The sequence below is a fragment of the Oncorhynchus nerka genome, linkage group LG20 (assembly GCF_034236695.1).
Source record: "Oncorhynchus nerka isolate Pitt River linkage group LG20, Oner_Uvic_2.0, whole genome shotgun sequence".
Taxonomy (NCBI): Eukaryota; Metazoa; Chordata; class Actinopteri; order Salmoniformes; family Salmonidae; genus Oncorhynchus; species Oncorhynchus nerka.
The window spans coordinates 41,192,759-41,207,650 of record NC_088415.1 but is presented as its reverse complement, the minus strand read 5'-3'; the positions used below and the strand labels follow the sequence as shown (position 1 = coordinate 41,207,650).

Sequence of the window (14,892 nt, the reverse complement as noted above, 5' to 3'; positions counted from 1 at the left end):
GTTTTTTAAATACAATTTTGGGATGGAAAAAGGCTTTCAGTGTAAACTTAAACAACTAAAACCAAATAGAAAGTATGTAGAAAAGATAATGGACTGACTATATATGCTGTATATCTATGTATATGTTTATAATAGCCTAAATTATTGGAGAACTTACAATCAACCAAATAAAAGCTAGACAATTAGACCTCCATTCATGTTGTTATGTTTAAGCATAATAACACTGCATATGTCAAAATGTGTAGAATTGCAGAAAATGTGCTTAAAACGGCTATGTTGTCTCTCTGCTCCATGGCAAAATGTATAGATTTGAAGAAAAATTGGCTTCAAAACTGCAACATTTCATTTCAGCCCTATGGTGTAGAATTACAGGAAATCTGCTTTAAAACTGAGAAATGTTCTCTCCACTGCCAGGATGATATTTTCAATGACATTTTGAACTATGTTTTCTGTGTATGTTTTTCACCACTCAACCCTTATGGTGGGTCAGGTATCAAATGACACCTCAATTGGTGGGTCAGGCATCAAAGGACACCTCAATTGGTGGGTCAGGCATCAAAGGACACCTCAATTGGTAGGTCAGGCTTCAAAGGACACCTCAATTGGTGGGTCACGAATCAAAGGACACCTCAATTGGTGGGTCAGGCTTCAAAGCACACCTCAATTGGTGGGTCACGAATCAAATGACACCTCAATTGGTGGGTCAGGCATCAAAGGACACCTCAATTGGTTGGTCAGGCTTCAAAGGACACCTCAATTGGTGGGTCACGAATCAAAGGACACCTCAATTGGTGGGTCAGGCTTCAAAGGACACCTCAATTGGTGGGTCAGGCATCAAAGTACACCTCAATTGGTGGGTCACAAATCAAAGGACACCTCAATTGGCGGGTCAGGCTTCAAAGGACACCTCAATTGGTGGATCACGAATCAAAGGACACCTCAATTGGTTGGTCAGGCTTCAAAAGACACCTCAATTGGTGGGTCACGAATCAAAGGACACCTCAATTGGTGGGTCAGGCTTCAAAGGACACCTCAATTGGTGGGTCAGGCATCAAAGTACACCTCAATTGGTGGGTCACGAATCAAAGGACACCTCAATTGGTGGGTCAGGCTCCAAAGGACTCCTCAATTGGTGGGTCAGGCATCAAAGGACACCTCAATTGGTGGGTCACGAATCAAAGGACACCTCAATTGGTGGGTCACGAATCAAAGGACACCTCAATTGGTGGGTCAGGCTTCAAAGGACACCTCAATTGGTGGGTCGCGAATAGAGGTCGACCGATTAATCGGAATGGCCGATTAATTAGGGCCGATTTCAAGTTTTCATAACAAGCAAAAATCTGTATTTTTGGGCACCGATTTTTTAAAATATTTTTTTTATACCTTTATTTAACTAGGCAAGTCAGTTAAGAACACATTATTTTCAATGATGGCCTAGGAACGGTGGGTTAACTGCCTCGTTCAGGGGCAGAACGACAGATTTTCACCTTGTCAGCTCGGGGGATCCAATCTTGCAACCTTACAGTTAACTAGTCCAAACCAATAATGACCTGCCTCTCTCTCGTTGCACTCCACAAGGAGACTGCCTGTTACGCAAATGCAGTAAGCCAAGGTAAGTGGCTAGCTAGCATTAAACTTATCTTATAAAAAACAATCAAACATAATCACTAGTTAACTACACATCTAGAGTGTCCTGCGTTGCATATAATCTGACTGAGCATACAAGCATACAAGTATCTAAGTATCTGACTGAGCGGTGGTAGCAGAAGCAAGCGCGTAAACATTCATTCAAACAGCACTTTTGTGCGTTTTGCCAGCAGCTCTTCGTTGTGCGTCAAGCATTGCACTGTTTATGACTTCAAGCCTATCAACTCCAGAGATGAGGCTGGTGTAACCGAAGTGAAATGGCTAGCTAGTTAGTGCGCGCTAATAGCGTTTCAAATGTCACTCTAGTCGTTGTTCCCCTTGCTCTGCATGGGTAACGCTGCTTCAATGGTGACTGTTGTCGTTGTGTTGCTGGTTCGAGCCCAGGGAGGAGCGAGGAGAGGGACGGAAGCTATACTGTTACACTGGCAATACTAAAGTGCCTATAAGAACATCCAATAGTCAAAGGTTAATGAAATACAAATGGAATAGAGGGAAATAGTCTTATAATACCTATAATAACTACAACCTAAAACTTCTTACCTGGGAATATTGACGACTCATGTTAAATGGAACCACCAGCTTTCATAAATCAAATCAAACCAAATCAAATTTTATTTGTCACATACACATGGTTAGCAGATGTTAATGCGAGTGTAGCGAAATGCTTGTGCTTCTAGTTCCGACAATGCAGTGATAACCAACAAGTAATCTAACTAACAATTCCAAAACTACTGTCTTATACACAGTGTAAGGGGATAAAGAATATGTACATAAGGATATATGAATGAGTGATGGTACAGAGCAGCATACAGTAGATGGTATCGAGTACAGTATATACATATGAGATGAGAATGTAGACAAAGTAAACAAAGTGGCATAGTTAAAGTGGCTAGTGATACATGTATTACATAAGGATGCAGTCGATGATGTAGAGTACAGTATATACGTATGCATATGAGATGAATAATGTAGGGTAAGTAACATTATATAAGGTAGCATTGTTTAAAGTGGCTAGTGATATATTTACAACATTTCCCATCAATTCCCATTATTAAAGTGGCTGGAGTTGGGTCAGTGTCAATGACAGTGTGTTGGCAGCAGCCACTCAATGTTAGTGGTGGCTGTTTAACAGTCTGATGGCCTTGAGATAGAAGCTGTTTTTCAGTCTCTCGGTCCCAGCTTTGATGCACCTGTACTGACCTCGCCTTCTGGATGATAGCGGGGTGAACAGGCAGTGGTTCGGGTGGTTGATGTCCTTGATGATCTTTATGGCCTTCCTGTAACATCGGGTGGTGTAGGTGTCCTGGAGGGCAGGTAGTTTGCCCCCGGTGATGCGTTGTGCAGACCTCACTACCCTCTGGAGAGCTTTACGGTTGAGGGCGGAGCAGTTGCCGTACCAGGCGGTGATACAGCCCGCCAGGATGCTCTCGATTGTGCATCTGTAGAAGTTTGTGAGTGCTTTTGGTGACAAGCCGAATTTCTTCAGCCTCCTGAGGTTGAAGAGGCGCTGCTGCGCCTTCTTCACGATGCTGTCAGTGTGAGTGGACCAATTCAGTTTGTCTGTGATGTGTATGCCGAGGAACTTAGAAGTTGCTACCCTCTCTCTCCACTACTGTTCCATCGATGTGGATAGGGGGTGTTCCCTCTGCTGTTTCCTGAAGTCCACAATCATCTCCTTAGTTTTGTTGACGTTGAGTGTGAGGTTATTTTCCTGACACCACACTCCGAGGGCCCTCACCTCCTCCCTGTAGGCCGTCTCGTCGTTGTTGGTAATCAAGCCTACCACTGTTGTGTCGTCCGCAAACTTGATGATTGAGTTGGAGGCGTGCGTGGCCACGCAGTCGTGGGTGAACAGGGAGTACAGGAGAGGGCTCAGAACGCACCCTTGTGGGGCCCCCGTGTTGAGGATCAGCGGGGAGGAGATGTTGTTGCCTACCCTCACCACCTGGGGGCGGCCCGTCAGGAAGTCCAGTACCCAGTTGCACAGGGCGGGGTCGAGACCCAGGGTCTCGAGCTTGATGACGAGCTTGGAGGGTACTATGGTGTTGAATGCCGAGCTGTAGTCGATGAACAGCATTCTCACATAGGTATTCCTCTTGTCCAGGTGGGTTAGGGCAGTGTGCAGTGTGGTTGAGATTGCATCGTCTGTGGACCTATTTGGGCGGTAAGCAAATTGGAGTGGGTCTAGGGTGTCAGGTAGGGTGGAGGTGATATGGTCCTTGACTAGTCTCTCAAAGCACTTCATGATGACGGAAGTGAGTGCTACGGGGCGGTAGTCGTTTAGCTCAGTTACCTTAGCTTTCTTGGGAACAGGAACAATGGTGGCCCTCTTGAAGCATGTGGGAACAGCAGACTGTTCCCACATGTGTTATCATGTTCTGAGCAAGGAATTGAAACATTAGCTTTCTTACATAGCACATATTGCACTTTTACTTTCTTCCCCAACACTTTGTTTTTGCATTATTTAAACCAAATTGAACATGATTCATTATTTACTTGAGGCTAAATTGATTTTATTGATGTGTTATATTAAGTTAAAATAAGTGTTCATTCAGTATTGTTGTAATTGTCATTATTACAACAACAACAACAACAAAACGGCCGATTAATCGGTATCGGCTTTTTTGGTCCTCCAATAATCGGTATCGGCATTGAAAAATCATAATCGGTCTACCTCTAGTCACGAATCAAAGAACACTTTAATTGGTGGGTCACAGAGCAAAAAAAGGTTTGTGAACCCCTGAGGTGTCCTTTTATTCGACACAGTAGTAGTAGCTCACGTTTGAGTGTATTATCAGTGTGCATTTGTGTGTTACTTGTGTCCGTGTGAGTGAGTCATTTGGAAGAGTTATGTCCTAGAGACCTAGAGAACAGATCTGACCTAGAGAACAGATCTGACCTAGAGAATAGATCTGATTTAAAGAACAGATTTGACCTAGAAAACAGATCTGACCTAGAGAACAGATCTGACCTAGAGAATAGATCTGATTTAAAGAACAGATCTGACCTAGAGAACAGATCTGACCTAGAGAACAGATTTGACCTAGAAAACAGATCTGACCTAGAGAACAGATCTGACCTAGAAAACAGATCTGATCTAGAGAACAGAGAACAGATCTGACCTAGAGAACAGATCTGACCTAGAGAGCATGTAGCTTGGATTGTCTGCGTGTGTGTGTGATCTGCGTGCATACTGTATGTGTGTGTTGGTAACTAACACACACATATGCACCGTGGAGGGAGGCAGGGAGCTGAAGTGGCGTTCTACATCACTGTCATCACTGGCAATCTGTTTCAGCACGTCCACACACTGACTGCACACATGCTACAGATATCACCGTGCCAAGTCCTGCTTATTATCCCAGAAACCTACTCCTGGCTTTCTAACCTCGCAATAGTATTGATTTCTTGGTTGGCTGTAAGAAAGGACTGTAAGGAATGACTCTATGATTTGCGGACAGGGGAAGTGGCAACAATGTGTTGTGTAGTACTGTAGGTCTTATCTGTAGTTCACATCAGAATGGAAAACAGTATTAAAACCTGATTCACTTCAACTCTGAAGGACAGCTTACAGCATGTACAGGCTTCATGGCACCACTACTGCCTTTGGGGTTTAATGAATACTATAGGCACGTCAGTGTTTCCCCCATATACTTTTAGCAACGGCTCCCTGCTGCAAAATCGTTGCCGCCACGCCACTGATTTAAAAGAAATGTAAAAATGTTTTTTTTAAACATACAGTGACCTCATAAAGTATTCCCACCCCTTGACGTTTTCCACATTTTGTTATTTTACAGCCTGAATAGAAAATTGATTACATTTAGATTTTTTGGGGGTCACCGGCCTAAACACATTAGCCCATAATGTCAAAATGGGATCATGTTTTGAGACTTTGTTACAATTGAATTAAATATGAAAAGCTGAGTGAATAAGTATTCAACCCCTTTGTTCTGACAAGCCTAAATAAGTTCAGGAGTAAAATGTGCTTAACAAGTCCCATAATAAGTTGCATGTACTCACTCTGTGTGCAATAATAGTGTTTATAGCATGATTTTTGAATGACTACCTCAACTCTGTTTCCCACCCATACAGTTATCTATAAAGTCCCTCAGTTGAGCAGTGAATTTCAAACAGATTCAACCACAAAGACCAGGGAGGTTTTCCAATGCCTCACAATGAAGGGCACCTATTGGCAGATGGGTAAACAAAACGAAAAAAAGCAGACATTGAATAACCCTTTGAGCATGGTGAAGTTATTAAATACCCTTTGGATGGTGTATCAATACACCCAGTCACTACAAGGATACAGGCGTCCTTCCTAACTCGGTTGCTGGAAAGGAAGGAAACCACTCAGCGATTTCACCGAGGCCAATGGTGACTTTAAAACAGTTACAGAGTTTAATGGCTGTGATAGGAGAAAACTGATAATAGATCAACAACATTGTAGTTATTCCACAATAATATCCTAGTTGACAGAGTGAAAAGAAGGAAGCCTGTACAGAATACAACTATTTTAATATTAATATTTTAGAAAATGTGACAAAGCAATTCACTTTTTATCCTGAATAGAAAGGTGTTATGTTTGGGCCGAATCCAATACAAACACTTTACTGAGTACCACTCTCCATATTCTCAAGCATAGTGGTGACTCTATCATGTTATGGGTATGCTTGTAATCGTTAAGGACTGAGGAGTTTTTCAGGATAAGAAAGAAAGGAAATGGAGCTAAGCACAGGCAGAATCCTAGAGGAAAACCTGGTTCAATCTACTTTCCTGGAGGCGAAAGAAACGCACGTCTGTTTAGGCAAGGTGCTGGCTAGCGGAATTTTTAGCACAAGAACAAGTTATAAATAACTGTGTTAGTGGAGCACGTGATAACAGCTTTGATTGGGATCTGTTTCCCTGTTTGGCGGTGTTTGAAGGATCTACATTTGGAATTGCTATTGCGTTGAGCACAGCCACTACACTTAGTAGTTTCCAGCCGGTAGAGGTGCAAATAGGCGCTGTGCGGGGGTATTTTACCAACCCCAAAATACTTCAAATGTTGCTCCGTCACAAAGCATGACAATAGAGCTGGTGAGCATTCATAGGATAATTAACAGAAAAGAAAAGCAATGAGAAAACATTCACACAAAACACACCATAGAGAAAAGACCGAGAAGAAAGATAGGGGAGTAATAACAAGCATGATAAAATGAGGGGAGAAGGGAGCAGAGGAAAAGGAAAAGGGGGAATTCAGGAGAAAGGGTGATGAAAATTTGAGACAAACCGAGTGAGAGGGAGGGAGAGAAAGGCAGGAGATGTTTAGGGGAAAGTTAGTGGCCCAGTGGGGGGTTGCTGCAGAGTTCAGGCTCAATGGCCAGGGAGGAAGGGGAGGAGGCAGGGAGGCAGGGACCTGGCCTGGGTCACAAGCAGTATGGAGTATGTGTATTAAATGTCCAAACACACTGCGTGGAGAGAGAGTTTTTTTTGTTGCATGGAGCATTATAAAACTTTGCATACTTTTACTAACTTTGTGTAGCGCTTAGAAACGGAGAAGTCAGGATTATTGGTCTGAATTATGAGCTCAAAACACAGTGAAAGACATGTCAAAGTGGTGAGAGAGCCTGCAAATCAAATGTACTCAATAAGGGCAGTTATTAAGTGTGGGTTGGTCGATTACAAAATGTTTTCTTTTGTTCTTTGAAAGATGACGACATAGGTTTAGTCAGCGTCAACCCTTAGATGTGTGGATGGTTTGGCATGTTTCTGCCTGTTTGACAGGGGATTGATGGGGGGACCAGTCATCGTTTCCAGGAAAAAAAGTTGTGAGAAGCAGTCTTCTGGTAACAACATGTTACTCAAGAGCCATTATTGTAAAAGTAGGAGGGAGAAGTAGACATAAAGAAAGATAAAGAAATTAAAATGACCTTCACAAGACCATCAATGTCTGTAAAAAGAAACTACTAGAAAACTGAATGTAACAGGGTGCGTACTGGCGGCAGAGAAGTCAGCCGCAGGAGAGCGGAAACTGATTTACAACGGTGTCGTTTAATAAACATAAAAACCACCGTCAACAATCAATGAATGGGTCAAACAAAACCCGGTATCCACCAGCATAACGTACACAAGCACTACAAGAAACAATTCCGGACATGGACATGGGGGGAACAGAGGGTTAAATACACAACATGTAATTGATGGAATTAAAACCAAGTGTGAGGGAAGACAAGACAAAACCAATGGAAAATGAAAGGTGGATCGGCGATGGCTAGAAGGCCCGACGGAAGTCGTGACACTTAAAGCAGGGATCATCAACTAGATTCAGCCACGAGACCATTTTTTTCTTGAGTGGATTGTCAGGGGGCTGGAACATAATTACAAATCATTTGTATCCTGAAAATTGACCACAAGATGCCCAAACAGTTATAATATTTGAAAAAATAACATATTTTCAAACCTTGCTTACATTTGTATACAGTCCCATGTGTGTTTTATGTGTGGGAATACTTGTGAACAGATTTCCAAAAGTAAAATAACTTGGAGACGATTTCCTGGTGTTTTTACAGAGTTTTTTGTCCAACCAGGAATAAAAAGATTAAATGTTGAGATTTTTTTTGCTCAAAAATGTAGAGGGGCCGAATAAAACCATTTGTGGGCAAAATTCAGGCTGCGGGATGCCAGTTGGGGAACCCTGACTTAAAGGTTAGGTATTGCAGTAGCGGTGAGTGAGTAAAATCCCTGGGGAAGCCAAGTCAGAAAAAAGCCATATTACAACCTATGTGTTGGGATAATTGCGTCGGTTCTTCTATAACTTCTTAGTTCATATGCCTTGTGACCGTGATAACAAACAGTTAGGGGCGGCAGGGTAGCCGAGTGGTTAGAGTGTTGGACTAGTAACCGAAAGGTACAAATTTGTTGTTCTGCCCCTGAACAGGCAGTTAACCCACTGTTCCTAGGCCGTCATTGAAAATAATAACTTGTTCTTAACTGACTTGCCTAGTTAAGTAAAGGTAAATAAATAAATTACATGACTTACAGCATGGTCAAGCAAGTTAATGTTTCCAACATTTTCGGGCTAGTAAACAACTATGGATTTAGAACCACAGAGAGTTACCGCAAGTCGCAAAGAAAACAGGAGCTGCCTCCACTATTCCAGCACCATTTCAACAGCATCACATCACCTATGCTTAGTCTAATACAGTGACAGCTAAAACATACCACAAACGATTTAGTCCAATCAACATAGGGTAAATATGATGTGGCTGTACATGGTTCTGTCTGTCTGTCTGTCTGTCTGTCTGTCTGTCTGTCTGTCTGTCTGTCTGTCTGTCTGTCTGTCTGTCTGTCTGTCTGTGTGCATTTGTGCAAAAAAACAGGTTGATTCACCCTACTTGTAGAGAAACGCCAATGCCATCCTCCTCTCTTTCATGTTGACAAAACAGTCTACGACTCTGTCATAAAGAACACACTTAAATGTAGGCCAGGTAGTTAACATTTACCTACTGCATTGAGCTACATATTGAACTTCCATCCTCTCAGGTCAGGGGTAGAATGTATGAATTAATGGTTGGGTCAGAATCGGCGTTATAATCATTGGCCTGTACAGAGAATAAAGTAAAACCACAAGTCCAAATCCCTATCTCCATCCATGGCTAATTTAGAAAAGAAACCATTTTAGCTTGCTAGCTAGCCACCGGAGGACAACAACACAATGATATGCAACAATTCAAGTTTTTTGTTCTGTCAGTGACGTTTTTCTCTCGATTTGATGTGATTAGAGTGAAGCCAAATCCAAACTGGCTTCCTTTGACACTTTTTTTTTGGTGGGCCAGGACCATTCACAGTTGAGCTCACTCAATTTAGCTCAACTCTGATTGGCTACTATGTTATACTTTTTTATCAAGGGAGGCCAAATGCTCGCTGCTACTTGATTTTTTTCTCAAATTTTTGAGGGAAGCCTGGCTTCCCCTGGCAACAATGAATACGCTTCACTGAGGTATTGACTGGTGCCTTAGCATTCTGTCCTGTAGAGATGTAGGTCCTGTAGTGTATATTTGCGGGGAATGCTTCTGCTCTATCACCACCTCAATGTTCTTTAGTTCCTGTCATAAACTCTCCTGCTTTATTACTTGACAATTATTTGAAGAAAGAGTCCAAAACTATTGATGTTCTTTACGGTTTGCTACTGCAAGAAAAGGGCTCTTTAAGAGTGTGTGTGTGTGTGTGTGTGTGTGTGTGTGTGTGTGTGTGTGTGTGTGTGTGTGTGTGTGTGTGTACGCACGCATCCTGCCAACTGCCAACTTAAGAAAATAAATGATACATCCCAATAGGGAAGAGGCTTTTAAATCAATAAACAATTTAATCAATATCATTCCTTATACCCCCTCTCCTGCCCCTCCCCCCATACCTCCAAATGTGAAAACAAGGTTTGCTTCATGAAACAGGGAAAGGAGAAGAGTGAGGACTAAGTGTGAGAAGGCAGCCAGTCAAATCAAATAAAATTGTATTTGTCACATGCGCCGAACCTTACAGGGAAATGCTTACTTACAAGCCCTTAACCAACAATGCAGTTTTAAGAAAAATAAGTGTTAATTAAAAATAGATAAGTAAAAAATAACAAATTATTGAAGAGCAGCCGTAAAAAAAAAAAACAGTAGAGAGGCTATATACAGGGGGTACCGGTACAGAGTCAATGTGCGGGGGCACCAGTTAGTCGACGTAATTGAGGTAATATGTACATGTAGGTAGAGTTAAAGTGACTAATTTGTTGGTGATCTGGACGCCAAGGAACTTGAAAGCTCTCAACCTGCTCCACTCTAGCCCCTACGATGAGAATGGAGGCGTGTTCGGTCCTTTGTCTTGATCACACTGAGGGAGAGGTTGTTATCCTGGCACCACACGGCCAGGTCTCTGACCTCCTCCCTGTAGGCTGTCTCATCGTTGTCGGTGATCAGGCCTACCAGGTGTTGTGTCATGGGCAAATTTAATGATGGTGTTGGAGTCGTGCCTGGCCATGCAGTCATGGGTGAACAGGGAGTACAGAAGAGGACTGAGCACGCACACCTGAAGGGCCCCCGTTTTGATGATCAGCGTGGCAGATGTGTTGTTACGTACCCTTACCACCTGGGGGGTGGCCCGTCAGGAAGTCCAGGATCCAGTTGCAGAGGGAGGTGTTTAGTCCCAGGGTCCTTAGCTTTGTGATGAGCTTGGAGGGCACTATGGTGTTGAACGTTGAGCTGTAGTCATTGAATAGCATTTTCACATAGGTGTTCCTTTTGTCCAGGTGGGAAAGGGCAGTGTGGAGTGCAACAAAGATGGCATCATCTGTGGATCTGTTGGGGCGGTATGCAAATTGGAGTGGGTTTAGGGTTTCTGGGATAATGGTGTTGATGTGAGCCATGACCAGACTTTCAAAGCACTTCACGGCTACAGACATGAGTGATACGGGTTGGTAGTCATTTAGGCAGGTTACCTTAGTGTTCTTGAGCACAGGGACTATGGTGGTCTGCTTGAAACATGTTGATATTACAGACTCAGTCAAGGACAGTTTGAAAATGTTGTTGAAGACACTTGCCAGTTGGTCAGCGTATACTCGGAGTACATGTCAGGGTAATCCGTCTGGCCCTGCGGCTTTGTGAATGTTGACCTTTAAAGGTTTAAAGGTCTTACATCGGCTACATAGGGCGTGATAACACAGTCGTCTGGAACAGCTGATGCTCTCATGCATGCTTCAGTGTTGCTTGCCTTGTAGTGAGCATAGAAGTAATTTAGCACGTCTGGTTGGCTCATTTTACTGGGCAGCTAGCGGCTGTGCTTCCCTTTGTAGTCTGTAATAGTTTGCAGGTCCTGCCACATCCGACAAGTGTTGGAGTCGGTGTAGTAGAATTCAATCTTAGTCCTGTATTGACACTTTGCCTGTTTGATGGTGTGTGTGTGTGCGTGTGCGTGTGTGTGTTCGTGGATGCGTCTGTGTGTGTGCGTGCGTGTGTGTGTTCGGGCATTCATGTGTGTGTGTGACAGCTTAGGCTGTGTGTGTGCGTGTGCGTGTGTGTGTGTTTATGGAGAGAGCCCAGCAAGCCAGTAGCACAGATTGACAGGAAATTGTGTTGTTGCTGCCTGATGGGTCGTACCACTTCCACCAGTCTGACAGGGGCGATGGATGTTCAGGCAGGGAGTGCACAGAGCATGAGCCCATTCTATGGAGAATACCTCCTCCTCATCCAATTGTATTGTGTTCAGTTGTTTGTTTTATGGGACAACCAGCCAGCGTCTGTCTACTGCTCAACAGTTGAACCAGTGTCAGTCTTATTTATTGATCATAGATTGGCTATTGATTCACTATACATCACTTTGCCTGTGTCCCAAATGGCACCCCATTGACTATCGTAATTAGTGGACTACTTTTGACCCCTTATTTGAGACATGGCCTGAGTGTAAATCATTTTGATTGCAGAGCAGGGTTGCAGGGTTTCTTTGAACGCTATATGGAAAGCTATAGTGAGTTGAAGGGAAGATGAAACTCTAATAGCTCAGACACACCGGTAAGATTGTCAAATGTTTGCCTGCAGTACTTAGCACCTCTGAACACTGTCGGCAGTCAATCTCTTTTGTGTTCACACAGAAACGACCTTGACGTCATCAGCCATTCAGCCTTGTTAAAATACTCCAAACCAGAAGGTGGCAGTAGCGTTGTTTGGTAATGCATGTCTGTATATGTTGCTTAGTCTTAGTTTATTAGCTAGCTGCGCTAATGTTTCTATTTTGTAGAATGCCCTTGTTGATACTAGCCAGATGGCCACAGCTAGATAACTACCTAGCAAGATGAAGAATAAACAATTGAATTAACTCTCCATAATCCCATACTGTCACTGCCAGCCCATAGACAAATGTTTAGCTAGCTAGTTGACGTTAGCATATTCACTAGTTAGCACAATATACACTATATATACAAAAGTATGTGGTCACCCCTTCAAATTAGTGGATTCAGCTATTTCAGCCACAACGGGTGTATAAAATTAAGCACACCGCCATGCGATCTCCATAGACAAACATTGGCAGTAGAATGACTTTCAGCGTGGCACCGTCATAGGATACCACCTTTCCAACAAGTTAGTTCGTCATATTTCTGCCCTGATAGAACTGTCCTGGTCAACTGTAAGTGCTGTGATTGTGAAGTGGAAACATCTAGGAGCAACAACGGCTCAGCCGTGAAGTGGTAGGCCACACAAGCTCACAGAATGGGAGCTTGCTCTGTCCTCGGTTTCAACACTCACTACCAAGTTCCAAACTGCCTTTGGAAGCAACGCCAGCACAAGAAATGCTCGTTGGGAGCTTCATGAAATGGGTTTCCACGGCCGACCAGCCGCACACAAGCCTAAGATCACAATGCCAAGCGTCGGCTGGAGAGGTGTAAATATTGCCCACATTGGATTCTGGAGCAGGGGAAACACGTTCTCTGGAGTGATGAATCACACATCACCATCTGGCAGTCTGACGGACGAATCTGGGTTTGGCGGATGCCATGAGAATGCTACCTGCCCCAATGCATAGTGCCAACTGTTAAGTTTGTTGAAGGAGGAAAAATGGACTGGGGCTGTTTTTCATGGTTCGGTCTAGGCCCCTTAGTTCCAGTGAAGGGAAATCTTAACGCTACAGCATACAATGACATTCTAGGAAATTTTGTGGTTCCAACTTTGTGGCAACAGTTTGGGGAAAGCCCTTTCCTGTTTCAGCATGACAATAACCCTGTGCACAAAGTGAGGTCAATACAGAAATGGTTTATCGAGAACAGTGTGGAAGAACTTGACTGGCCTGCACAGAGCCATGACCTCAACCCCATCGAACGCCTTTGGGATGAATTGGAACGCATACTGCGAGCCAGGCCTACTCGCCCAACATCATTACCCGACCTCACTAATACTCTTGTGGCTGAATGGAAGCAAGTCCCCTCAGCAAAGTTCCAACATTGAGTGGAAAGCCTTCCCAGAAGAGTGGCGGCTGTCATGGCAGCAAAGAGGGGACCAACTCCATTTGTCACTCCTGTTGGGGGTTCTTGCTCTCTGATCCGCTCAAAGTCAAGTTGTTGGTCACCGACGAGCATTCCGATTCTACAAGTAGAAACTGCAGGTTTGTCGTTACTGGGTCGGCACGCAGCAGGTACCGCGTTTGTTCTAGCGAGAGAAGAAACGGCCTCCCGCTGTGATAAGTACCTATAGGCAGTCTATCCGCAGTGAGCTTCTCGGTGTGCTTCATGCTTTAGGAATGTTGACTGGTGGTTTAGAACGTGAGGCATGACTTGTGTGTCTGTGTCTGGTGGTGCAATTACCTTTCAGGTGTGTCATGTCGACACGACACATCGTCTGTTAAGAGACCTTTTATGGAAATCCTTTATTTGTCTTCCGTGTTCATGCTAGTATTTTGTCCCAAGTACACATGTATACAGCTTTGTAATGCCCTTTTATAATGTCTTGTAATACAAAGAAAATGTGTTATGACACTAATGAAGCATTATATTAAAATCAAATGACAGTTTATTTGAAGTGTATTTAACAGACGCCTCAGTACACTTGACCACACATTTTTTTAAATAAAAAGTGTCACCATTATTTTCCATGTTTATATCCATTCTTCTCTCTTATTTCCCTGAGTCTCCAGTTAGCTCCAGTTATATATTTGTTTTGACTTGAAGGAGGTCAGATGAGTTTGAGAGGAGTGTGTTCACTGCCAATCTCACAGTGTGTTTGTGTGTTTGTGTGTGTGTGTGTGTATTGAGGGTATTTATCTGACTTAATGCACTGAGGGGATTGAGCCACGCAGGCTCTCATTCATCACTGTTAAAGCACTGCCAGAGAGAGAGAGAGGGGAGGATAGAAAGAGAAAAAACAGAAAGAATGAGAAAAAAGGGGAAGGAGAGACCGAAAGAGAGCGAGATGGAGAGAGAAGGGAAGGGAGAGGAGGAGAGAGGGAAAGGGGGAGTGAGCGAGAGAAACAGATAGACAAAAGGGAGGGATTTAGCCTGGCATCTGGGTTCAGCATAGTTCTCTCTCTCTCTCTCCCTCCCTCTTTCTCTCCCTCTTTCTCTGTGTCTGCCTGTCCAGACTTTAATATGGTTATGATTAGAGACGGGGGGGTCAGGGAGGGAGGGGACTCATATTGGCTGCAGGGGAAATGGGGGAGGTGCAGTGCAAAGACAAATGGAGACAACCAACAGGAGGAGAGGGATCTGAATAGGGCAGAGGAGGAGAGAGGTTGTGTTTGTTTGCG

The 14,892-nt window shown here is 43.6% G+C and overlaps 1 protein-coding gene across 10 annotated transcripts in view; it reads left to right on the top strand.

Annotated features, from left to right (window-relative positions):
* Positions 1-14,892, top strand: part of LOC115102546 (retinoic acid receptor gamma-A) — a 91,032-nt gene that overhangs the window by 35,241 nt on the left and 40,899 nt on the right. The window lies entirely within an intron of this gene.